The sequence below is a fragment of the Prunus avium genome, chromosome 2, assembly GCF_965620075.1.
Source record: "Prunus avium chromosome 2, drPruAviu1.hap1.1, whole genome shotgun sequence".
Lineage (NCBI taxonomy): Eukaryota > Viridiplantae > Streptophyta > Magnoliopsida > Rosales > Rosaceae > Prunus > Prunus avium.
The window spans coordinates 9,502,258-9,528,598 of NC_142285.1; the positions used below are offsets into that span (position 1 = coordinate 9,502,258).

At 39.1% G+C, this 26,341-nt stretch overlaps 1 pseudogene; it reads left to right on the forward strand.

Annotated features, from left to right (window-relative positions):
- The first annotated feature begins 15,349 nt into the window (after positions 1 to 15,349).
- LOC110765107 (ubiquitin carboxyl-terminal hydrolase 24-like) lies at positions 15,350 to 16,035 on the forward strand (annotated as a pseudogene).
- Positions 16,036 to 26,341: the final 10,306 nt, after the last annotated feature.

The following is a 26,341-nucleotide window of genomic DNA, read 5'->3' on the forward strand; positions in this document are numbered from 1 at the left end:
ATCAATAGGCTTGTATGCCGTAAGTTCTGATTACCTCTATTTTGGGATAGTTGGCCTCCTTTTATAGCTCTTGGGAGGTGTGCATTTTGTTGATTATTTCGATGTGGGACTCTGGGCGTCGCTTGGGAGCGCGCCACGTGTCCCAGGAGAGGGCGTTGCCCTAATGGAGAGATCGGTAGGTAGGGTGCCGAGGGTGCCTCTGAACAAGCCCAGTTTCCTCCACGTGTCTTGTCCTTATTGGCTGTTTAATTTGGGTGTAAACAGTTTATTCTTTCAAGGTTGTTCTTTTCCTGACTCTTGTTGGAAATCCTTGTGGAGTTTAAATGTTCCTCCTAAGCTACAATACTTTATGTGGCTGGCTTCTCAAGGCAAAATTTTATCTAATGATCAGCGGGTTCAAAGGCAGTTAACTTCTGACCCTTCATGTGGCCTTTGTTCTTGGCCTACTGAAACTGTTCTTCACATTCTTCGTGATTGTGAGCGAGCTCGATCTACGTGGAATGCTATCCTCCCTGCCTATGCTCATAATTTTTTCCTTTTAGATGCTCAGCCTTGGATGAAGGTCAATGTGCTTTCTACGGAGAAATGGAATGGTGATGTTCCTTGGAGTACTATTTTCGGGTTTACTTGCTGGCATTTATGGTGTTGGAGAAATAAGTATATTTTCCAGAATGAGGATACAGTCCTCTCTAGTCCTAGACAAGTTATTTGGGGGGCAGCCCAAGAGTGGATTAAGTCAGCTTCTAATCGCACTAAAGGGGTAAATAAAGTTCAAATTCATGTTGCCTGGGAGCCTTCTAGGCTTGGACAGTTCAAACTGAATGTGGATGGCTCAAGGAGAAGTGTTACTGGTTGCATTGGTGCTGGGGGAGTCATTCGTGACTCTTCTGGTGACTGGGTAAGTGGTTTTGCTGTTAATCTGGGAAAAGGTCAAGTTCTTGAGGCTGAGATATGGGGTCTTTTCTTTGGTTTGAAGTTAGCAATTGAGGAAGGCATCAATTGTCTCATCATTGAAATGGACTCAGCTACTGCAATCAATCTCTGTCAGAATTCTTCTATGCTTACTGTGCATCCTTTAGCTACTCTAGTTAGGAGCTGTTGTGACCTTATGCAGCAGGTTCCCAGTTGTGCTCTTCAGCATGTTTTTCGTGAGAAGAATGGTGTTGCTGACCAATTGGCTAATTGGAGTTATCAAGTGGATCTTGGGCTGTGCGTGTTTGAGCATGCCCCTAGTTGGTTAAGTGCTTATCTTGTTGATGATTTGCTTGGAATTGTTCATTCTAGATTGGTCTGTTTAGACCTGTGTGTGTAGTCTGTTTCCTGGGGCTTTGCCCCCCTTCTTAATAAAAAAAAAAGCTCATTATTTCAATTCCTCTATCATGCCAAAAACTTCCCACATTAATAAAGGGCGCCGGCAACTGAAGGTAATCGTGGGTCTTTGGCAACCTGCGCTCGGCGACCTGTTGGAGAATGCTGACAAAGCTGACCACCAAATCCTTATAAGACTTCACATCGACGGTAATGAGATCGAACAAGGGGCAGAGCGTGGCACCCATGACTCCCGGATCGTTACCACAAAGCCGCTTCCGGAATTCAAGACCAGATGCGAAACCGATGACGGACTGGAGATTCTGACAAAAGCGGTGAAGCGCCATGATGGCCTTCTTTCTGGGGCAAAAAGGCGGGCACAGTCTCGTCGTTGATGAGCTTCTAAACGACAAGGTAATTGTCCGACTTGAGATCCTTCTGGATGGTGTTGACGATCAAGATGATCAAATCGTGATCGTCGCTGAGGAAGGGCGGAACGCGAGGTAACCGGTGCGTTTGAGAGCAAGAGATTGTCGTCATGGGTCATCTTGACGGCGTGGATGTAGGCGAAGGAGCCGTCATGGCCGAGCATTTCGACGTAGACGAGGCGTATGATGTACTCCTTCATCTTGCGCATGGGGATTTCGGGGCTCGGAGAGACGTGGTTTTAGGGTTTCGATCGCGAGGAGGACGATGCGCTCTTCTTCAGCCTTGGATTGAGCTTCGCCGATGGACTTGACGAGGTCCATGAACTCCTTGGATTGGCCGAAGCCGCCTTGAGAGCCCATCGCAAGCTCTCGCCCTATGGTCTTCAGCTGCTCCATTGCTCCTGATGATTAGTGGAGTTAGGATTTTGCAGTTGCCAATGCGATGGAGATTAGGGTTCTGAATTTGGGGCATTAATTGGTGAGTAATTGGACTGAGTTCAGTTGCATGAAACAGCAGAAGATAGGAGAGCAGAGAGAAGAAGGGGCTATTAGTTTTGGGTTTTTTATTTATTTTTATTTTATCAAAATGAGAACTTTAATTCATATAGAAGCAACATCAAATACAACTGAGGTCCTCACTTTTCTAGGAGCTACAAAGTGGCTTCATTAAAACATTACCATAAAAACCCCCAATGGAGGAAATCTAGTTAAAGAAAAAGAGTACCACATCACTATCTTTTCCTAGTAAAGGTTGAATCCATATCGGACACACCTCAAATTGATTGCCTTCTCTTCCCCTACGTCACATAAATTGCACAACCGCAAAGCAATCCGATAGTCTGTTTTCACAAAATACGTACTATTCTTCTCAAAAAATAAAAACTATCTATCACTTCTCTGAACCATGGAAGAAAGGGGTATATTCAAGATAGCCTCCTTATCCTTGTCACAAAAAACTTGATCAATTAGAGACGTATCCCATCCCCCAGTAGGTGTTATCAAATTCGATATAGTTGCATGTTGAGGAAGCCCTTTGTTGAGAACAGGTTTGAAGGTAAAAGGTTTAGGGATCCATTGATCTAGGAACACCCAAATAGACTGCCCACTACTAACTCGCCACACCTAGGCCTCATCATTTGGCCTGCGAGCTCATGGGCCAATGGGGGCCGGGCCCATCGAAAAAAAGCCCGGCCCGGCCCGGCCTGTTATGGGCTTTGAGATGACCCGGCCTGCCTTGGGCTGGGCTAGGCTTGGGCTTGGGTGTTTGAAGCCCAGCCCGGTTAAGCCCAAGAAAGCCTGGCCCGGCCCTCCCACAAAAGCCTAGCCCGTTAGGCCCGTATACATATATAATTATGTAATAACCTCAAAAATAATACTTGATTTTATTATTTTTGTGGAAAATCTTATTAAGTTGTGTGACTTTATTGGGTGTTTTATGAATTTGGTTTGATGTGAAAATATTGGAATTAAGTGAGTTTAATCTCAAATTTGGACTAAAATGCCCTTATGATTAAGTTTATGATTTTTTTCGATTGAAGTAGGCCCGTTTCGCCCCGACCCATTGGGCTTAACTCAGCCCGGCCCAATCTATCATGAAAACCCAATCTGTGACCTGAAGATACAACCCATGTCAAGCAATAATAATGATAATTGAGAATATCACAATTGGGACCTGAAGATTATTATCTTCACATTGATCCATGCATGCATACACACATGAGAATGATAAAACAAGGGAAAGCAATAATTTAAAACCTGTGCAGTTGATAACTGTAGCACATTTTCAAATTTACTAAATAAAATATTGAAAGGTCAATAACAGCATTAACCAAACAGTACATGACATCTTTCTACTTAAACAGAGTAAGGTATCTAGTCAGATTATTTTTCAGTCAACATTTACAATGGCCTTTTTCTTTTGGACCAAAAAAAGTCCCTCATTTAATGATTTGCTTGTGTGCCAGGTAGCCAAAGCCAGTGCTAGGAAGTAACCAGAGCCAGTGCTTTCGTGCCAGGTAGCATTCACGGTTAGGATACATATTCTGGATCTATACATATTTAAAAATATTTGATGTTGCGTCATGATTCATAATAACGTCATGATTCATAATAATTCATAATAACGTATCTGTGTGTTGAGAATGAGAACAAGAAAGCAAAGAACTCACACGCAAGAACTGGATTGAATGACTTATTATTGAACAGCAACCTTTGGCTATTATATAGCCTTACAAGAACTAACAAAAAGCTGAAATACAGCCCACGATTCACACTAACAGAAACGTGGTAACGTGCATAAGGAAAGAGTCAAAACAGTAAACAAGTCTCCCTACATAGTAGGGACTTATTCAAAACAGAAAACAAACCTAAATATCTAAGAATCCTATAGTGATAAGGACTCCCAAACCCGTCATTCCCTCTCTTCAACTAACTGCCATCAAGCATTTAGTTGACGTCAGCAGTCTCACAAACTCCCAACAGACTCCAAAGCTTCTGGAAAGCATCAACCTTTAGTGGTTTGGTCATTACATCTGCCACTTGATCATCACTCCCACAATGAACCAAAGCAATCGAACCCTCCTTTGAAAGATTCCTCAAGAAGTGGTACCTTACATCGATATGTTTGCTGCGACCATGCATCACAGGATTCTTTGAAAGCTTAATGGTTGAGCTATTATCACACTTGATAATAGTACAGACCTCATCAATGTGCCTGAGCTCCTTCAATATCCTTTTCATCCAAATTGCTTGACACACACACACACTGCAGCTGCTACAAACTCGGCTTCCGTAGTAGATAGTGTAACAATTGGCTGTTTTTTTGAACTCCATGACACAGCACCCGAACTTAGCAAGAACACATAGCCACTTGTACTCTTACTATCTTCCATATCTCCTGCATAATCGCTATCCGTGAAAGCAAGCAATTTACCATCTCCACCTCTCTTGTAATGAATGCCGTAATTCACAGTCCCCTTTAGATATCGAAGAGCTCTCTTCGCAGCTTGTAGATGAAGCTCAGTTGGTTTCGCCATATACCTGCTTATGAGGCTGGTGACAAACATCATGTCTGGTCTCGTGGCGGTAAGATACATCAAGCTTCCCACCAATTGCTTGAAGTACGTCTCATCCACAGTGATCCCATCTTCATCTTTACTGATCTTGAAACCTGGAACAATCGGACTATTGACCTCATTGCTGTCCAACATCCCAAATCTTTTCAGAACTTCCAGTGCATACCTTTTTTGACATATAAAGATACCATCTGCTCTTTGAAGTACTTCGATGCCAAGGAAAAATCTCATGCTTCTGTTGCTTCGATTCAGCTGCACCAAAATGGTTTGAACTGCATCCTCAACTTGTGATACTCGCAAGTGCACGAGCCGTTTGGTAGTATAGCATATGTAAGTGCGAGGTCGATCCCACGAGGATTGGTGATTGAATGATCCAATTTGTTTCCCCTACACAAAATAGAAATGAAAAAAGAAAATAAATAAAACAAGAAAGGAAGAAAAGAAAATAACTCAAGCAGATAAGTTCCCAAGTTCAATTAGATTAACGGATTGATTCTAGCTAAAGTATGATTAAGCCATGGTGTTTGGTCATAACCTTGTGTTCCTAATTCCCTAATTTGATCATTTGTTGTCTAACCTAAAATTAAGCATTAGGAACCCATTAAGCATAGAAGAACAATTTAAACAACCAAGCATGTATCTAATCCCTGTTGTCGAATGTCCATACATACTCTTCCTATTCATAGTTCAATTCGAATTAAAGCATGGTGTCTACTCTTAATTCAAACCAAGATAGCTAACATGCAAGCCTAAATGGTGATCAATCATTCAAACTAGCATATTAACTTATAAGCATAATGAATAAGAACAAAAACCATAATTGAAACTTGGAAACTAATCAAACTTGAAACTAAAGAAAAGAATTTACATAACAATGAAAAGTAAAGTGGAACAAAGAAAAACTTAAGTAGAATTTCAGCACAAATATATCATTACAACAATTGAAAACTAGAAAGAGAAACTAAGAGAATTTGAGGGAGAGAAGGGAGGGGAGCTCTAGAGAAGTGTTTGAGAGCTCCCCCCTTGGGGTCTATTTTGAAGCTTGAAGGCTTCTCTATTTATAGGGCTAAGAGGGAGGAACAACATGATGAAATCCAACACCACCATTCCTCTTTTAATACAACCCATAACTCACACTTCATCTTGTCTACGTTAGTGTGGTTGGAATCAATCTCATCCCATACTTCTTTTGTTGCACCTCAAGCTTTCTTCACATGGGTTCAAAGGTGTTCAATTGTGGCTGCCTTTTGCTGCCAACCCATGTGGTCTTCTTTTGGTTGTTGAACAAAAACGAGTTTTCTGAACCAGTCTTGGTGTAGAACGGCCAGAGGTTTCAAAATGTATCCAATGGGGCTCAAATTTGGATATGTTATACTAGACACCCATTGGAACAAATTCTATGAAGAAAGTATTCCCCTCGGAGCAGTAGAAGTATGCGTTTTGGGCCTTGCAAGTTGGCTGCCGAACAGAGACTGGAATTGACTTCATTTCATTTCATTTCTGTCTTTTGCTTCACATGCATGTACATGCTTTCTCTTTAATAGCTCCATCATGTACCAACTTGCTCCTTTAGAATTTCATAGCTGGAATGCCTCCCTACTTCACTCATTATGTTGGGTACAAAGTCAGTTATAGCTAGGGTAAGGCACATGGCAAAAAAGCTGGCAGCTGCAAATCCTGCTGAGCAAGGTTGAGTGTTGGACGGGCTAAGCACTCCACATATGTCCAATTGGGCTGCAATTTGGATATGTTGTACTAGACACCCATTGGAACAAGTTTCATGAAAAGCGTCACCTCATTCGAGCCCCATAGCATGCTCATCCAAGGCCAAGAAGTTGACCTACGAAACTGGGCTGGCAAGGAGTTGTAGCCAAATTGAGTTTGTCTTTAAGCTCTTCTTCCATTCACCCAAATAAGGCCTTAACATGCATGGATTGCATCATTTCCTATCCAAAGTCATCATTGTTACCTAAAGCTCAATGAACTGAAACATAAACACAAAAAGGATTAAAAGCACAAGTTTAACTAAAAAACATAACCAAATCATAAGCTAGAAGGGTACGAAATGATATACAATTATGAACCGATCAGCTTCCCAAATCAGACATATCAAATTCTCTTAACATAGAACTCTTGAATTCAGACATCATATCCTCATCATCACCAGTAAAAATTAAATCATCAACATAGATACTTACAATGATAATCTTTCCTTCTCTGTTCCTCTTTGTAAACAAAGTTTGCTCACTGTCACACCTCTGGAAGCCTTCATTGATGAAATGTGCTTCGATTCGACTAAACCAAGCTCGTGGAGCTTGTTTTAATCCGTACAACGCCTTGTGTAGCTTGTAGACCAAATGCTCCTTGCCTTTCTTCTCGTAACCCCTTGGTTGCTCAACGTAAACATTTTCACTTAGCTCTCCATGAAGGAATGCTGACTTGACATCCAACTGAAAAATCTTCCAACCATTTTGTGCTGCCAAAGCAATGATTGTTCTCACCGTATCCATTCTTGCCACTAGTGCAAAGACCTCTGTGTGGTCTATGCCATGCTTCTGTGAGTAGCCTTTGGCTACCAAGCGTGCCTTATGCTTGTCAATCTCCCCATGCTCATTGTACTTGGTCTTGTAAACCCACTTGACACCGATCTTTTTAGCTCCAGCAGGCAGCTCAGTTAATGTCCATGTCTTGTTCTTTTCAATGGAGTTGATCTCACTGTCCATAGCTTGTCTCCACTTCACATTCCTCACTGCTTCTTCAAAATGAAAAGGATCTTCAGTTGCCACAACTTGTGCCATGTGTGCTTCATCTTCACTCAAGCCTTCTCCACTAACATAATCGTTCAAATAAGGAGGAGGACGTCTCACTCTCCCTTCATTCTCACCAGGCCCATTAGAATTCCCTGCTTCTCTACCCCGTGCGTCTTCACTGCCCTCACTCTCACTTCTTTCCCCTCCATCACCATTACCATCTTCACCTCTATTTTCACTCACCCTTTCTTCACCCTCATTGTTTTCTTCATTCTCTCCCCACTCCATATTTAACAAGATTTGCGCCTCAAAATTCACTCCCCAATCCCACTGTTTTTCTTCCTCAAAAATAACATCTCTACTCACAACAATTCTTCTAGCTATAGGATCAAACAATCTATACCCCTTGGACTCCTCACTAACTCCCAGTAAAACACAAGGAAAACTTTTATTATCTAATTTACCTCTTCTTACATCTGGAATGTGAACATGAGCTAGGCATCCAAAAACACGAAAATGCTCAACTGAGGGCTTTACTCCACTCCACGCTTCTTGTGGTGTGACATTCTTCACGGCCAATGTCGGGCACCTATTCAGAACATAGAAGGTCCAATTCACAGCTTCCGACCAAAATGTTTTTGGAATCTTCTTATCAAATAGCATGGAACGGACCATATTCATCACGGTTCGATTTTTCCTCTCCGCTACGCCATTTTGTTGTGGTGTATATGCTGTGGTTAATTGTCTCTTGATTCCACTTCGTTTGCAAAAATCATCGAAGTCATGTGAAGTGAATTCGCCCCCTCTATCTGTCCGCAGGCATTTGACAAACAGTCCTATCTCTTTCTCCACCATCTTTTTGAAAAGCTTGAAGCAATCCAGTGCCTCACACTTTGCTGTCAACAGATACACCCATGATTTACGACTATAATCATCAATAAAACATAATGTGTACCTTTTGCCACTATTGGATATAGGAGAAATAGGTCCACAAATGTCTGCATGAATGAGCTCCAGCGGCTGATTTGCTCTCCATGTACTTATCTTCGGTATGTCGTCTCAGTGCTGTTTACCATAAATGCAATCCGTGCATGTTGTGTTCGAAGCTTGAAACTGAGGAAGCCCACGAACCATCTTCTTGTATTGCAAGGTTCTTAAACCTCTGTAACTCAAGTGCCCATATCGTCGATGCCAAAGGTAAGAGAGATCTTGAGCGCTTGTATAAAGACACCTTTCTGACTGAGCATTTGTATGGACTGGAGTCTGAGCTAGCAGTATAAACATTCTGTTTACACTCATCACAGTCTGAATAATCTAGCCCTTCGTCAGATGAAAGATTTTACAGACTCCCCCTTTAATCAATATTGCCAAGCCTCTTTCTTGAAGTTGTCCTATGCTCAAGAGATTATTTTTGAGTTCTGGAACATAATACACTTAATGTACAACATGATTAACTCCATTCAATAGCAGCTTCACATTTCCCTTTCCAACCACATGCATCCTACTATTATTTCCCAATTTAACTGAATGTAGAAAGCTCTCATCTAAATCTGTGAACTTACCTCGATTTCCACACATATGATTGGAACACCCCGAGTCAAGGAACCATGCATCAGTCCATTTTACCTCATGTGATTCAACATATGGCATCAAAAGCATCTCATCCTCTTCATTCACTTCTGTGTAATTGGCCTCTTTATCCCACTTTGGACACTCATACTGGAAGTGTCCAAGATTGTGACACTTGTAGCATTCCACCTCAGCTTTGTTGAACGCCTGACCTCCTCTTCCACGACCTCTTCCTCTGTAATTGCTTCTTCCACGACCTCTGCCTCCAACTCTTTCATCAGTTGTCACCTTCAGAGCTTGCTCAACCTTCAAAGCTTGCTCAACGCCACTGCTCCTGTGAAACTTTTGCTCATGCACAATGAGCGAGCTTTGAAGCTCATCAATGGTGAGTGCATCCATATCCCTAGACTCCTCAATCGAACAAACTATATAATTAAATTTGTCGGTGAGGGATCTAAGAATCTTCTCACAAATCGTAACATCAGTCATAGCCTCCCCATACACTCTCATCTTGTTTGCTACAGACATGACTCTAGCAAAATAATCAGTAATTGTTTCACCAACCTTCATTTCAAGAGTCTCAAAGTCTCTTCTCAAGGCTTGAAGAGTTGAACGCTTCACTCTAGCATTGCCTTCATATTTCTTTTTCATGGATTCCCAAATCTTCTTTGATGTATCCTTCTCCAAGATCGTCTCCAAAATAGTTCTATCTATCACTTGGAAAAGATAGTTCTTGGCCTTGAGGTCCTTGAGCTTCAATGCTTCTAACTCTTTCTGCTGCCCTTCTGATAGAGGTCGTGTTCCTGTTGCCGGCTCTTCGTAACCGGTTTCAATCAGACTCCAATACTCTTTGCTCCGAAGAAAATTTTCCATGAGCATGCTCCAATGGTCATAATGACCATCAAAACGTGGAATGGCTGGTTGCACATAATTTCCTTCGGTGGTCATCTTTCTCTCTATGTGTTTTGAAATCACTCAAAAGCTGCGGCTTCCTTTTCTCAGGCCCAGTGGGAGCTCTGATACCAGTTTGTTGAGAATGAGAACAAGAAAGCAAAGAACTCACACGCAAGAACTGGATTGAATGACTTATTATTGAACAGCAACCTTTGGCTATTATATAGCCTTACAAGAACTAACAAAAAGCTGAAATACAGCCCACGATTCACACTAACAGAAACGTGGTAACGTGCATAAGGAAAGAGTCAAAATAGTAAACAAGTCTCCCTACATAGTAGGGACTTATTCAAAACAGAAAACAAACCTAAATATCTAAGAATCCTATAGTGATAAGGACTCCCAAACCCGTCACTGTGAAACATACACAATCACTATCTGAAAAAGTAAATTATGTTGCATCAAGATAATGTATCCATATGAGAAAGGTACATTATCACGATGTCGCATTAGAACAATCTACAGGGCAACTACATTTTTTAATTTTTTAATGAGACATACATTAGTTCACTTTCCTTAAACCTATAATTTATATTCTTCAAGGATTCTATTTGATATATCTCAACAAATGCTTTTCAAAATATACTTTTTTGTAAAAAAAAACCAAAGAAAATGAAAATTACAGTATATTTCAAATTTGCCTTAGAAAGCATAAGTCCATCACATGGAAATATATATATCGTTTGGCATATAACAAAGTTAAACAACCATTAGACTTTACCATTAGAAAAAAGGAGATTCAGACAATAAGCCGACAACCACCAAATATAGCAAGGAAAAGAGAAATGCAGAACTACTAGTTGTTAATACTTTAAAGGAGAAGTAAAAGAATGATATTAGAAAATGCAATTAAATATGACCTCAATGTCTTCACAACTTGCGTCCGACGACATAATACTATCAACTGCAGGAGCATCTAAGCTAATGATTGCAATTCATATGCACGCTGCTGCAGTATGTTATTTCTAGCAACAAGTCCTTTTTCCCCAAACTACTAGGGATTTCAACATAAATTATGCACTACCACTCATCTATCAAAATCCATGTTAATCATTACATCTTTTTATTAAACATCTTATTCAAATTTAGCTATGGTCTTTAGGGAAATTGAACCCACTACTAAAAGCATATATACATAAAATGCAATTTCCATCATTTGGGAAGAATAAATTCATATAAGTAATGACACATGATAATCTATAAAGAGATGCCTCTTCAATCCAGTGTGCGAACTGTGTGATGAAATTTTAACTTTCAATCTTTCAACTTAATTTTCGGTTAAAGTGTTTGGGCTTAAATTTGGCACGCCCAGTTCAAAAGCAAAGGCCCACATCATTTCTTCTAAAGTCGCCTATTTTGGCCCAAAATTGGCACCCTCAATCCATCAAAAGCGCCCAGCCCGTTAAACGAATAAACAGGCCAAAACAAAGAACTCGGCCCAAAACGTCGAAGGCCCAGAAACAGTGGAAATCAGAAAAAAGACTTGGGCCTCGGAAGAACTAGAATTGGGCTCAGAGCAAACTAAACCCAACTGGTCTTTTTAAAACAATCCCACGTGATCCCTGACTTAGAGAAGTCAACAAAATCGGCTGAAATAAAAGATTGAACAGGGGCAGGTGTAAAAGAAGAACGTCTCTGAAAAAACTCAGCTGCCTGGAGATCAAATCCCGTTTTAATTATTCAAAAGATATTTCATGTTCCGGAGAAAACACCATTTTCAAGGAATAAGCAGACTCTGCCTCTGTGAAAAGGGGATAAGCGGGAAACAGGGATCAAAAAATTGAGAACTTACTATCTCAAAAGACTCTCAGACTCTCATAAAGAAGTTGAAATGAAAGAGGGGCATGGCACCCCATCAAAAGAAAACAGAGAAGTAGTCATTTCAGGAACTGATCGTTGAGTGTTTACTTGCCAGAAAATGGATGGAACCCCTGTTTATTTCAATTAAAAATTAAAAAAGATCTTTTTACTTGCCGCCCACTCTCAAAGAACATTTCTTATATATACAAGAGAGGGTGAACAGAGACAATGACAATCAATCAACACAACCAAAAAACTCAGTCAAAGGAAAAACATTCAAATGATCACTTAATCACAAAAACTTCAAACTAAGTCCAGCAGACTTAGAGTCTGAAGCACTTCAATTCCAAAGCTTCTCAACAAGCTTGCAGAATCATCCTTTTTTCTCCCAGCAAAGACAGTTAGAATACTGTTTCGGATTTGAATCTCAGTTCACAAGTCAACAATAACGAGATTTCTCTCGTTACAAATTTGGTTCAGCAAAAGCCAGGACAAGCAGAATTTGAGTTTTCTCAAAACGAAAAACTCAACAAATTTATGGAGAGCCCTGACTAAGCAGCACAGGTACCACAGTACGCCTCCAGCTCAAGTCCAGCCACTTCTGTCCCTTTCAGACTGGAGAAGTCCCAGTTCTGCCCATCCAAAAGCCTTCCAGGGTTTGAAATGAATTAAAGCTCTACCAAAATCAAGCTTTGGTATCGATTTGCAGCCGGAGTCCAGCACCTGAAGTTGTTTAACATCCAGTCCAGTCCAGAACAGAGGCAACTACCAGCCAGAAATGGAAGTACAGCCCTCTTTTTGTCTTTGTATAGTCAGTTTTCCCTTTTTGAGTCTTGAAAAGGGGAGTTTTGCCTGGAATTAGTTCAGTCTGTTATCAGTTATTCTGGCCAAAACTACCGGTTTTATATTGAGGAAAATTATAAAGTCCTTACCAGTCTAAGGCATAGAAAAGAACTTACTTGGGAGATATTCCTCACCCAAATTCACAATCGTTTGTTCAAAGTCAATAGCTTGGGGCGCAAGTTATTTTTACTCTCGAGTCTGTTAGAATTGAAAAAGTTGCTAACAGTGGCACGCTCAACACATAAAGAAAGTTAATTTATTGACCAAACAATGGTCTTTGAATTAATGGGGAACTTTACCCTATTATTACCGGAAACAAATCAAAACGGGTAAACATAAAGATCTGCAAGTTAATAAATCTTATATTTTCTCATGGAAAGCAAAATAAAGTGGCATAATTACTAGTAATAATGCATTATTTTTAGCAGGAAACTAAAAGAAAAAAGGGGAATTGGCTCGTATAGTCACTTTGGCAAAGCCCTATTCTCATATAATTAAGGGAAATATACAGATATAATCACTTTTTACAAATTGTATTAAAAAATGATCACGTTACAAATTCTATTCAGATATAATCACTTGGGGACGTGAAATTACCTAAATGCCCTCCCTATAAAAACATATCTATTATGGAGTTATTGGCCGTTGATTGCCGACCTAACACTTCTCTGTCTCAGCTCTCTCTCACGGTTCTCGCTTCCTCTCTCAGCGCTTTCTCTCTCCATCGACCACCACCACTCTCTTTCTCCCTCTGTCGCGAAAACCTAAGCAGCACTCTCTCGTTCTCTCTCTGCAGTCAATGTTAGGGTTTGTTGAGGGGGTTCTTGAAGGTGGAAGAGTGGGTTTCTTCGTTAAATGCTCTCTCCCTTTAACAATCTCTCAGTTCCCTCTCTTTTCATGTCTTCAATCGACGTCTTTCTCTTCTCCTCTGCTCCTTTGCGGGATTGTTCCTCCTTTTCCGGCTAGCGGGAGGTGGTCCCGGAGGACCTGGTGGGCTTGGTGGGCCTATGGACTTCGGAAGGTCCAAATCCAAATTCCAAGAAGTTCCAGAGACGGGGGTGAGTTCTCTGATTTAGCTGGATGCAAATTGGTATGTCTTAAGGTTTTCGTAAGAGTTGGCAGAACGTCGTTACTAAGTTTTATGCTGAAAAGAATTAAGAAGATTGAGAATCATGTAATTGGAAGATTTTTTAAAATTCCATGCCAATAAATACATAATTGAAACTACTATTATGATATTTATTTATTTATGTGGCGTTAACATATTAGTGTACTCATCAATAACTGAGTTTGATGTTTCTGTAGTATGTAAGGTTTTTGATTGTGTTAGCAGACATAAGGCTGTTTTTAAATAAAAATAGTAATGTGAGATACCTTGAGATGGTAAACTGAACACATAGTGAGGCAATGAGTAAGACTATTGGAAGCAGGTAAGCCTTGGTCTTTGTTTTGAAAGTTTTGTGAAATGCCCTTGCTAGTTTGTGTAAGAATTATTTTTCTCCATAACATGATATAATGTGATAATTTTCACCGCATGGAGATTATGTTTTATGAAGAGTCCTTCTTGGCTTTATGAATTACTTTGACTTCCCTACCAACTATATGTGTATGCTGCAGGAAGGGTGACTCCGGAAAGTGTTATCTTCAGCTTTGGGACTATCCTTTTGGATCTTCTCAGTGGGAAACACATCCCTCCTACTAATGTGAGTATTTTAACATGTCATGCCCTTGTTCTCCACTCAGTCAGTTTGGAATGGACCCATGGTCTGTAAAAATTAAAGTGCAGTGCTTCTGCCAATGAGTTATGCGGAAGTCCATACACTGTATGGTAAATTGGTAATAGAGGAGTTGTTTGTTCAAATGCCTCTTACTCGGAAGTCTTTAGTACTCGGCAATAAGGGGCCCTTTGGATGCATGATCTTTTAGTTTTTAATAAATAATTATGTAGGCTGATTTTGGATTACAGAATCTCCTTTATAATTTATGTTTGTGTTGCAGGCTCTTGATATGATTCGTGGAAAAAAAACATTATTCTCTTAATGGATTCACACCCGGAGGGAAATTTTTCCACTGAACAAGCGACTGTGGTTTTTGATCTTGCCTCACGATGTTTGCAATATGAACCCAGGGAGCGGCCAAATACCAAAGACCTTGTTGCAACAGTTGCCCCACGCAAAATAAATCTGATGTAAGTCTTCCATGCCTTTTCTCCTCATGGATGCAATTACATGTTGTTTTCGTTCTGTTCGTTTCTTAAACATTGCCTTTTTTTAAATATTATCACCACCAACATTCTGAACCAAAAGTAGTGCAACTATGCTCCCTAAATAAATGCAGTTTATTTTCTTTATACTTTTAACGACCTTGTATGTTTCCTGTTCTATCATTCTCTGTCATGCATAATCTCACTCCTTCCCAGTCTGATTTTGTTCCCTCAAAGCAATTTTAACTACCTCTACATTTTCTGAAACATGCTTAGTCAGAAATTTTTAATGATGACGATGCTTTGTAGGTTCCATCTTTTGCACCGTTCTAGTCTTAATGGTTAATTATGTGATTTTGAAATACTAATGTTAATTGGCGTGGGATTTTTCTCTTCGCTGTGCTATAAAACCTGCTAAATTTTGTTGTTATTCCTTGTTTGCAGCTTATCGTTTTTGGGTCATTCTCTGAAGACAAGACCAGGTCATTGCTGCAAAAGCAATCACCTGGGAAGACTGAAAAGCCTGTGGAAAAGAATGTATTGCAGTTTGGGTCTATATATTTTGGTACTAAAATATCTTCAGGTGAATGTAATGGTGAATCAAGCAGACCACAAAATTCTGTGAAGGGGCTCAGCAAAGTTCAGCCTTTAAGTTCACGTAATAAACAGAATGAAGTGGAGGCTGTAAAAGCAGCAAATGATAGTTTACCAGCATCTTTAACTACTCCTACAGAGAATGGATGTACTGATAATTATAAAAATGGTTATGCCCATAGTAATGGCGTGAAAGAGGCGACAACGGATAATATTGATGCAGCTTCATTACCTTTATTCAATAACGAAGGTGGTCTCTCCAATCAATTTCCAAGTCTGGAATTGCAGAACAGAGAGCAGAATGGTCGTGTTGATGATTTATCAGCTTCTAAGGTAAAGGGGGAACTACAGAAGTGTTTGAATGGGCCTGTTACAGTTTCTACGGTCTTGTTGCCTCGTGGTTTAATCAATTCAGGGAATCTGTGCTTTCTCAATGCAACGCTACAGGCTCTTCTATCCTATTCTCCTTTTGTTCAGCTTCTGCAGGAATTGAGAACTCGCAAAGTGCCTAAGGTTTCGTTTGTTTACTCGATTACTTTGCATTTACGTGGTTTTAGTAGAATTGCTATTTGCAAATAACAAAATTTAAGGTGCTGAGATAGAGTTAGGCCTAATCTACGAAGGACAATTATGTTGGTGATTTATCTGAGTTCTCTGGCATTCATAATGTACTCAAGTGTCACTGGTTATGCCTATGTATCTCTGACTCTGTTTTTTCCCTCAGGCTGGATTAGCTCTTGGAGAGTTGCGAAAGGAAAATAATTTCCTAAGAAGCCTTTGGCCAGTAACTAATCCACCTTCAAGTCAAGAACATCTTTTACATCCTCAATTTTTACAGAAGCCTCTCCACCCATTCCTTGCTCGAGGGTATTTTGATGATGTAGGAGTGTAAAACATGATTCCATTAAGGACGTCGTGTCCTTTTTGTAATATGTTGTAGATTATGAATATATAGTGGGAATGTGGAATGAAATTATAGTGGGAATGTGGAGTTTTTGTATTGCCATTGTATTGCTCCCCTATTGCATTTGTATTGTCATCGTATTGCCATTTTAGTGTTGTGGTATTGCCTGGTTATTGCACTTATATTTGTTTCTTATCACCTGTTTTTTCAAGTCTGTCTTGTGAAGGAACACTAGCGTAAGGATATTTTGTAAAAGAAAACACTAGCGTAAGTTTATTTTGTAAAGGAAAATGCCAGATCATTATTCATTATCATATAAATAAGGTACAATAAGCACCGTATATGTATCTCTTCAACATGATTGATTTGTGTTCAGCTATTGGTGTAAGAATGTGATTCCATTATTGCTTTTTTATTGATTATTGATTATTGTAAGAATGTGATTCCATTAAGGACGTTACGTCCTTTTTATAAATCAAACTTAAAGTTGCTTTCCCTGCAACAAATTATATTAATTAAGAAAACCAACCAAAAAGCAATACAAAAGCAATATGAAAGTAATGGAACATAGATTATGAAGTGGTAGTAGACATGCAATACAAAAACAATACAATAGCAATAAACAAGCAATAAAGTGACAATAGACAAGCAATAAAAATACAATTATGAAGTGGTAGCAAACATGCAATACAAAAACAATACAATAGCAATAAACAAGCAATAAAGTGACAATAGACAAGCAAGAAAAAAGCAATAAAAATACAATAAACAAGTTGAGCGCGACTTTTCTTTTTCTTGTGCAATTTGAAAAAAAAGGGAAAGAAACAGAAATTGTCAAGACAAAACTGCAGAAAGAAACAGAAAGTGATTATATCAGACATTTCCCCTTACATTTTTCTTGCCAATGATATACATACCCTACGAAATTGGAGACATTGTTGACACTGAAAGTAGATGAGGCATGCATCATTTTGCAAACACAATGATGAGATTAAGATATGATGCACATTTCACATTTTCCACCTTATTATAATGGAATTTTAAATTATAAATACAAAATTCTATACTGATAATGATAACCCAAGCTAAGGACGGCTCGGCATAAATTAATACAACTTCAGTCAGACTATGGCATTATATATATCCCTTGAAATACAATATACAAATTGCTGGCTCAAAGAAGAGTAATAAAATTTTGATTTCAAATCCAGCATTTCAGTACAATGCTGGAGGAAGTTGCAACAAATTGATGACTATAAGTCTGCGTCCATCTTGAAGATGAAATTCTTTCCACCATCTTGGAGGCCTGACATAATGCTCTTTGATAGTCACCCACCCTTCTCTAAAAAAAGTTCGTCTTTCCTCTGCAAGAAAAAAGAAAGAAAAACCAAGATCAAGATCAATTGTCCTCCAAAAATATCGCTTAATTCTGAAGGAACAAAACTCTGTGTCCTGGTTACTACAGATGTATTCTTAGGGCCAACCGTCTCCCATTCATCTTCTTCTGCAGAAGATACTAGAGATGATTTGAGCCCATTAATACTCGAGGGCTGTCCTTCAAGCTTAAGTAATTCATCATGCATCTGATCCATAATGAAGCTAAGGAACTCCTGAGCATCTTCTTGTTTGAAAAACAAAAATAGTTTCACTAGGCAACTTAAAATAGAAAGTAGAATATAGACATGCTGACATAAATATTTACATTAGACAGAGAAGAAACTAAACAATGCAAATTTAACCCTTTGGTAATTACTCCTGAGGTGTTCTAGGTTTCTTCTTTCCTTGGTCCATGAAAATATTGGCGAACTCAGAATAATACAGAAGATTGTTAACCTATTTGTTACAACATTTTACCGATCAGAAGTTAACTTCTAAAATATCTCAGTCTAACTTATTTCACATTAAATGGGTTGCAACAGGTGTAATAAACCACAAACATATAAATAAACTGGAAAAAAGTGTAACGTGTTTTCAGAAAATAAGATCAGACCTTAGAAAATAACTCCACATCCTTGTAGACACTTCCCAAATGTGATTGACACAAATTAAACTCCAAGGATTGAACTTCAAAAAGATTATTTTGCAAAACCCGCAGAACACATTCTGCCCGAACTGTCTGTACTAAAACGGCCACAACTCTCTCCACACACGTCCGAATCACGAACCGTAAAATTCTACAGAAAGCTAACATCCGTATCTTTCCAAAGATATAAGGTTCAACATCTGGTTCGCTCTGAGGAAGTACAGTATATTCTGTCAAGTTGACTGTTCTGCACAGCACATTCTGCTCCCAGGATTGCACATCATATTTCAATCAAGTTTAAGTATTGCCTTCTTATTGCCCTTATATTGCTTTCCTATTGTACCTCTATTGTTGTCTTAACTCTTTTTTCACCTCTGTCTTGACAATTATAAAGCTGAAGTTGGACTTCCAGGTTTACGTATTGCCTTCTTATTGCCCTTTTATTGTGTTCCTATCGCTGCTCTATTGCAGTCTTAGCACTTCTTCTTTTTTTCTTCATGTCTGTCTTGACAAACAAATTGTAGCTAAGACTATGAATTCTTAGTATTGCCTCTTTATTCCACTGCCCTTGTATAGCACCACAATTCAATTTAAGTTTCTAGCCACCTACTTTACGTTTCTACACCAATCATGCACATAACATCATAAATGCACATTCAATAAATGTTACAAATAGCTGCATCATGATCTATACAATTGGGTACCTATAAGGATACCTATTTCCAAAAACAAAAACAGCGACATGTTAGGATCACAAATTGTACATAAAGTTAGGTAGCAAAGATCCCTACTTAATGGAATGAGACATACAAACTAAACAATTGTAACATCTAAATGATCTTCTTCTTGTTAGTGACGGGGATAGCTTCTTTGCATGTACTTCGATAGTGGCCCTTCACACCGCACCTTGAGCATTTTCTTTCTCGTGAGTCCTCTCCTTTAGAAGATATTTTTTGTGTCTTACGACGACCCGGCATAACCTTTGAAATAGGAGGGAGGAGATTTACATTTTGGACATTTTCGGGAATAACCCATGTCCCTTGAGGTGGTACAGGATAAATGGATTCAGCATATGCAGCTGCCCATGTAGCTCGAGTGTAATACGAAGAGGCAAATGAGTATGGGTTCAATTTCAAGTGTCGACATACCGCAATAGCATGCTTGCACGGGAGTTGCTCTAAGTCAAACTTTCTACACGTACAACTATGGTTTTGCAAGTGCACGAGACCGTTCATATCACCATCAAGCACATTATACTCCACATCATTGATTTTAACCACATTCATCCTTGAAGCAGCGTCTAATCTCTTCCTCAACTTCTTTTCCCCTAAATCGGGGCACAACATAGATTTACATTTCATTGATAAATCTCGACGTTGATAAAACCAATTCTGAAGCATATTCCTAATTTCTTCGATCAAATGTACCACCGGAAGCATCCTTGAAAAACGAAGAACTGAATTAATGGACTCTGCAATATTAGTTGTCATGACATTATATCGTCGTCCGTCACAATGGGCTCGAGACCACTTATGGAGCCCTGCACGTACTAGATAAGTTTGCACTCGCTCATTGTTTATCATGGAGAAATACCGATTGAACTCTGCTAGACGGTAAGACTTGGCTGCCCGCACAAAAAACCCCAATATCGGATCCCGCTTCTTCAACTTAAATGAGGCTTTCATATTGCCTTTCAAGTGATAAAAGCAAATACCATGTGCTGCCTCAGGAAAAACTCTTTTCAACCCATTTTCTATGCTAAAATTTCGATCAGATATGACAACGAGATTCGAGCAATCACCAATTGCACAATGTAGTTTTGTGAAAAACCACTCCCAAGCTGCATCCGTCTCCAAATCTCCAATTCCAAAGGCAAGAGGATATATATTACGATTTCCGTCAAATGCAGTGGCAACAAACAAAACACCTTTGTACTTGCACTTCAAATGGGTAGCATCAACAGCAATCACAGGACGCATTGAGGACTTAAATCCTCTTATGCATGCACCAATTGACATAAAAAAATATAAAAAGTGGTTGGCTGCATCAGTCTCAATGTATGTCAAAGTTCCAGGATTTGTACGCTCCAATTCATAACAATAGGAAGGGAGAATAGCATATGACTCTTCTGCAGACCCTCTAATTATCTTTAAAGCTAACTCTCGGCTTCTCCAAGCTTTGGAGTAGCTTATGGTCACACCAAAATTTTCTCGCACATCTTTGATGATATCACCTGCAGTATAAATGGTGCGGGAATCCTTAAATCTGCGTTTCACAGAGTCGGACAACAATCCAGTACTAGCTTGACGATGGTGACTACTAAGATACCTTAGATCACATTCATGAAATGGATCGTATTTAACAACCCTAAACTCATGTAATCCAACTTTATATGCCCGAAGTTGCCAAGGGCAAGGAAGTTGCCAACAACGAACACACAATCTACGTTTCCCAGATTGGACTATTCTAAATCGAAAGTGGCCTCTGACTGCTGCTAAACATAAGGTTTTTATAAGGGCAAGCTTATTTGGAAAAACTCGTCCAACCTTAAAATTTGCTTCCCAATTTATGCAAGAAAGACCTCCACCATAATCAATATCTTCCACACTCTTACCATGTACCAAATGAACCCGACTTGTATGCATTTCAGTCCAACTTGATCGTTGCGGAGTTTTAGATTGCACTTGTGTAACCTGCACTGTGGAGGCTTGGAAATTGCTTTCTCGATGTGGATGCACGTTTGGCGTAGAGTACGCTTCCTCTTCATTGCTAGGTACACAAAAATCTGCGACTATGTTTTCAGCACATTCAAAATTAACATCTTCAACCCAATCTTTCCAATTAAAACCAGTTACACCATTTTCAGTTCCGCTATCCCCAATTACCTCATTCCTATCTCTCACAACAACTGCGGGGGGAGCATTGCTACTCCCAATGCTTACAATGCCATTGCAGCCTTGAATACCATGTCCTTCTATAATTTTGAGGGTTGCTAATAAAGGGGTTACTTTAGAGCTCATAACATCCGTGTTGTACCTCAGAAAATATTGAACGTCATCATTGTCTTCAACCTTTAGGTGCTTATAGGCAGATGATGATAGAGGAACAGAAAACTTCAGTGTGACAATGTATTTATTGTGATCTGCATTCGTGATCTTATAAATGCGGTCAACAAGCTCAGAAAAGGTTATGTTTCGTGATACTATTATGCCTTTAGCCTCGCCACCTTCATAACTTTCAATGTTATCATTGTGAACCCAGCTTCCGTTGTAGAATACCAATATTCCAACAGTATCCATTTCTGCAAATAACATCAATAAATCAATCTATTTGCATCCTCATCATAAAGTATACTCATTTCTTTACATTTCCAAATTGGAAATCAAAACAGAAAACTAAAGTTCTTAGAAAAACTAACCTAACCCAGAATGTCAATCAAATCCAATTCAAAGACTTAAAATTTCACACTTAAGCATCTAAATTGAGGGGAAAACTGACCTAACTAACCAATTTATAGGCTAGACAAAATTAAGATATGATTTTTATGTTTCGTGTTATTTTGGGCACAATGCTTTATGGGTATTGAAGAATGAGACAAATAGCTTAAAACTCAAAATTACAAACAAGGGTTGCATACCATCAAATTTATTGGCATATATATTGGCAATTACAAAACAAAGCCACGCACTAGTCTTGAAGCAACCTATAAAATTCTTCATCACCCTTACTAGTGCACTCTCAGGAGTGTTCAAAAAGCCAAAAGCAATGAAACTGATACAGAACTAGTGAACTTGTATGGTGTATAACATGAGATATGAAACCTATTTCAAAATTCAAAACAAAATGAACTACATAAAAAACTGTCCTTTTACTCTCATATTGCAAATTATTTGTTCGTGAAATTTTTTCCAGAAACTTATCTCCTTTCCTTTCAAACAAACAGGATTAGAAGCCAAACCCCTACAATTCAAAATTGAAGCAAAAACTTACATAACTAACCTATTTCTATCTAGAGAATCAAGATTTGATTTTTATTTTTTGTGTTATTTTGCAAAATGATTCCTGAGTATTGAAGAAGGGGAAAAATATCTTAGAACTCAAAATTACAAAAACAAAGTGACAATGGATCAGAAGAGAGCACCTGGTGGCAATGGGTCTGGCGGGTTGCTGTTGTTGATGCGCCCTTTTCTATTCCTTTTGTTTCTCCTTTGTGTAGGCTTTTGAGAGGTGGGCGTGGTCTCCTCTTGAATTAAGGTGCTGGTCTCAGATGCTCTACGTGCGACAGAGGAGAGAAGAGCTAGAGAGTTGGGTTTAGATCAGAAATGAATTTTTGAGAGGAGATAAAAGGTAAATATTAAGTATTTATATGGAGGGTAACTTGGTACTTTCAAGTTAGAAAGTGAGTATATGTGGTTAAGTTTTATAAAGTGATTATTTTTTATTAAGGTTTATCTTTAGTGACTATCTATGTCAATTTCCCTATAATTAATTACTTTACAAACTTTAATCTTATATAATCACTTTGAAACTTGAAAGTACCAAGCTACCCTTCATATAAATAGATATTTATTGCCGACTTATTGCCCACTGATTGCCCTCACTCTTCTCTCTCTCGCGCAGCTCTCTCTTCACGCTTTCTTCCTTTCTCAGCGCTTTCTCTCTCCATCGTCCACCACCACTCTCTTTCTCCCTCTGTCGAGAAAACCTAAGCATCATTCTCTCTCTCTCTCTCTCTCTCTCTCTCTCTCTCTCTCTCTCTCTCTCTCTCTCTCTCTCTCTGCAGTCGATGTTAGGGTTTGTTGAGGGGGTTCTTGAAGGCCAATCTCTGCGTCCTTCAGCTGCCCGGCCAAGGCTGTTCCTTCCACAGCTTCCGCACCAATACCTACAAGCTTACTTTCATGGAATCCCCTTCTGGCATTAAGGTTAGCTTTTTCAGTTTTCTACGTCTCTTTTTTTTATTTTTTTATTTTTTTATTTTTACTTTCAGATCTTGAAATTAAGAATTATGGTTTGATTGAATATGAATATGAATATGAAATATTTGCTGCTTCTGTTGGCAAATTTCTAGAATTAGATCTAGCGATTTAGGATCGGAAAGAAAGGCCTCTCCTCTCACTCAATTACATTCTTGAACTTGAATTTGTGCTTTGCTTAGAAATTTGGACATGTGTGGTTGTGTTTGTGTATACCAAATTGTCATACAATCAGATTCATTCTTAATGTGCTGCTGCTTTCTTACTCTTTGTTTTGTGTTTGTGCGTGCAGATTATCTTAATTACTCATCCCAGGACCAGCGACTTGCGTGAATCTTTAAAGTACATTTACAACTTGTATGTGGAATATGTCGTGAAGAACCCGCTCTACACTTCTGGAACTCCAATCAGGTAACTAGTTCAGTTTCGGAGCAAAAAACAAAAACAAAAACGAAACTAGCAACAAAAACAAAAATTAATTTTATAGAAGCAAAAATTGCATTGCAGAGTATGGGAAACTGCGGAGTCGGGGCACAAATGCACCTACTAATAAGTGAGGAAGTAAAAGTCAAAACCATGATGAAAGTAATAATACAAAAATCTCTAACCAAATAGCACCTCAAACTCAAATATGATAAAATAAAATAAAAAAAGCCAAAGTAAAGAATAAAAATTACATCAAAGAGTTGAAAAGTCAACTTATAAAAAGCAAAAAATAACCAGAAAATTCAAATAAGAATTTGATCAAGAATATACATACCAAATTATGCATCAATTCCTTCTCTACTAATTTCTCAACAACCAATCTATAGAGAATGAAAGAGAGAGAGAGAAAGAGAGAGAGAGAGAGAGAGGAGCAAAAACTTACAAGGATGATGTTGAAGGCCAAGGAAAGAGCAAAAATCCAACTGTAATGCAGTTTCTGAAAGTCCAATTTTGAGTTCCCTTGCTCTTGGGTAGTTCTACTCTTCTCTTGCCCACCCAATTCCTCATCTGGGTAGCCTTTTTTTTTTTTTTTTGGTCAAGGTAATTCATTCCATAAATATGAAAGGGATTACACAGTCAGAAAAGGAAAAATAAAAACCAGCCCAACACTAATAGTACAAGGCCTCAGCCCAACAGAAATAAAAAAAACCACATAAAAGAAAACCCTAAACATACATCTAGCCCAATACAAACACAAAGGAAGAACCCTAAATTTGAGAAGCTACAGTCGCCACTCTCCTCATGCCATGCTGCTGTCGCAAATCCACAACCACCAGAGATGGGTAACCAGTAACCAGACAAACCATTGCTTAGAACGGAGAATGGTGGTGGACAAACCACCCACGCAAAGAGCGCTACCATAATCCTAGAAGCTAGTGCAAAGAGCACTTTTGAAGCATCCTCAACCATGGAGCCGAGGAGTAGTGGCTGGTGGTTGAGATATCGGGTCGGGACACAGCCGGAGGGAATGTGTGGAGGACACCATAACAGAGAAGGGGCAAGGGATGTAGAGGTGAGAAGTGTAGACTGAAGAACAACATTTATGGATGGGGAAGACAGAGGGTTTTCCAAATTTGGGTAAAATTTAGGGAAATTTAAGATGAGGGTGAACATGAAAAGATAAAGAAAGTCAAACACGGGAAAAGGGGAAGAGGAGAACTTGGGGGAGATCAGAGGGATGGGAAGGAGTTGGAGAGAAGATTCAGATAGGTAAGGAGCAAAAACAAGCAAACAGAAAAATAACATAAACTCTCACAGAGGAGAGGAAAAACTCTCACAGAGGAGAGAGAGGACTCTCACAGAAGAGAGAGAGAGAGAGAGAGAGAAAAAAAGGAGAAGGAAGAAGTGGGAAGGAGGAGAGGAGAGGGGAGGAGGAACAAAGGCCTCCTCCCCCAAAGCGGCGCTGCAAAAGTTTTCAGAAGAGGGGCTAAGAATATAGATTAGGTGAATTGGGTGGGTCATCCCCATCTGGGTAGCCTTTACTCTTCAAATTGGTGAGGTTGAAGGCCAAGGAAAGAGCAAAAATCCAATTGTAATTAAATGAAAACTGCAATGCAGTTTCCACGAGTCCAATTTTGAGTTCCCTTGCTCTTGGGTAGTTCTACTTTTCTCTTGCCCACCCAATTCCTCATTTGGGTGGCCTTTACTCTTCAAATTGGTGAGGTTGAAGGCCAAGGAAAGAGCGAAAATCCAATTGTAATTAAATGAAAAAAATTGCAATGCAGTTTCCAAAAGTCCAATTTTGAGTTCCCTTGCTCTTGGCTAGTTCTACTCTTCTCTTGCTCACCCAATTCCTCATCTGGGTAGCCTATACTCTTCAAATTGGTGAGGTTGAAGGCCAAGGAAATTATAAAATGCAATGCAATGCAAAACCAAAACCAATAAAATCAAAAAATCAAATTATGAAATGCAATGCAACACCTAGTAAACAACATCCCAAAACAATTAAAAACCAAAAACTACATTACTGCAACTAGTAAGATTTTCAACAATTTGAATCACATAAAGACCTTGCAAAATAGGAAAATTGACATGATACTTGACCACATTGTCAAAGAGCATAAAGCCCGCAAGGAGGAAGCCGAGACTACAGGCAAGGACACATCAAATGATATATTAGGTGTCTTTTTGAATCTGCAGGAGCATGGTGAGCTTGAAGTTTTTTTAACAATGAAGAATATCAAAGCGGTTCTCCTAGTTAGTATTTTTATGTATATGCATTTCTCATCAAGTTTTTCATACTTACACTAGCAAAGTTTACTTAGGCATCCATAATTAACTAGAAGGTTAATCTTATTGAAACAGAAATCTCTCTTATGACTTCTCTATGTATTCTTCACTTAATCTACTATATACACATATTCCCCTAAGTTGCTGTTGAAAGAAACCTAAGCATCACTCTCTCTCTCTCTCTCTCTCTGCAGTCGATAGCA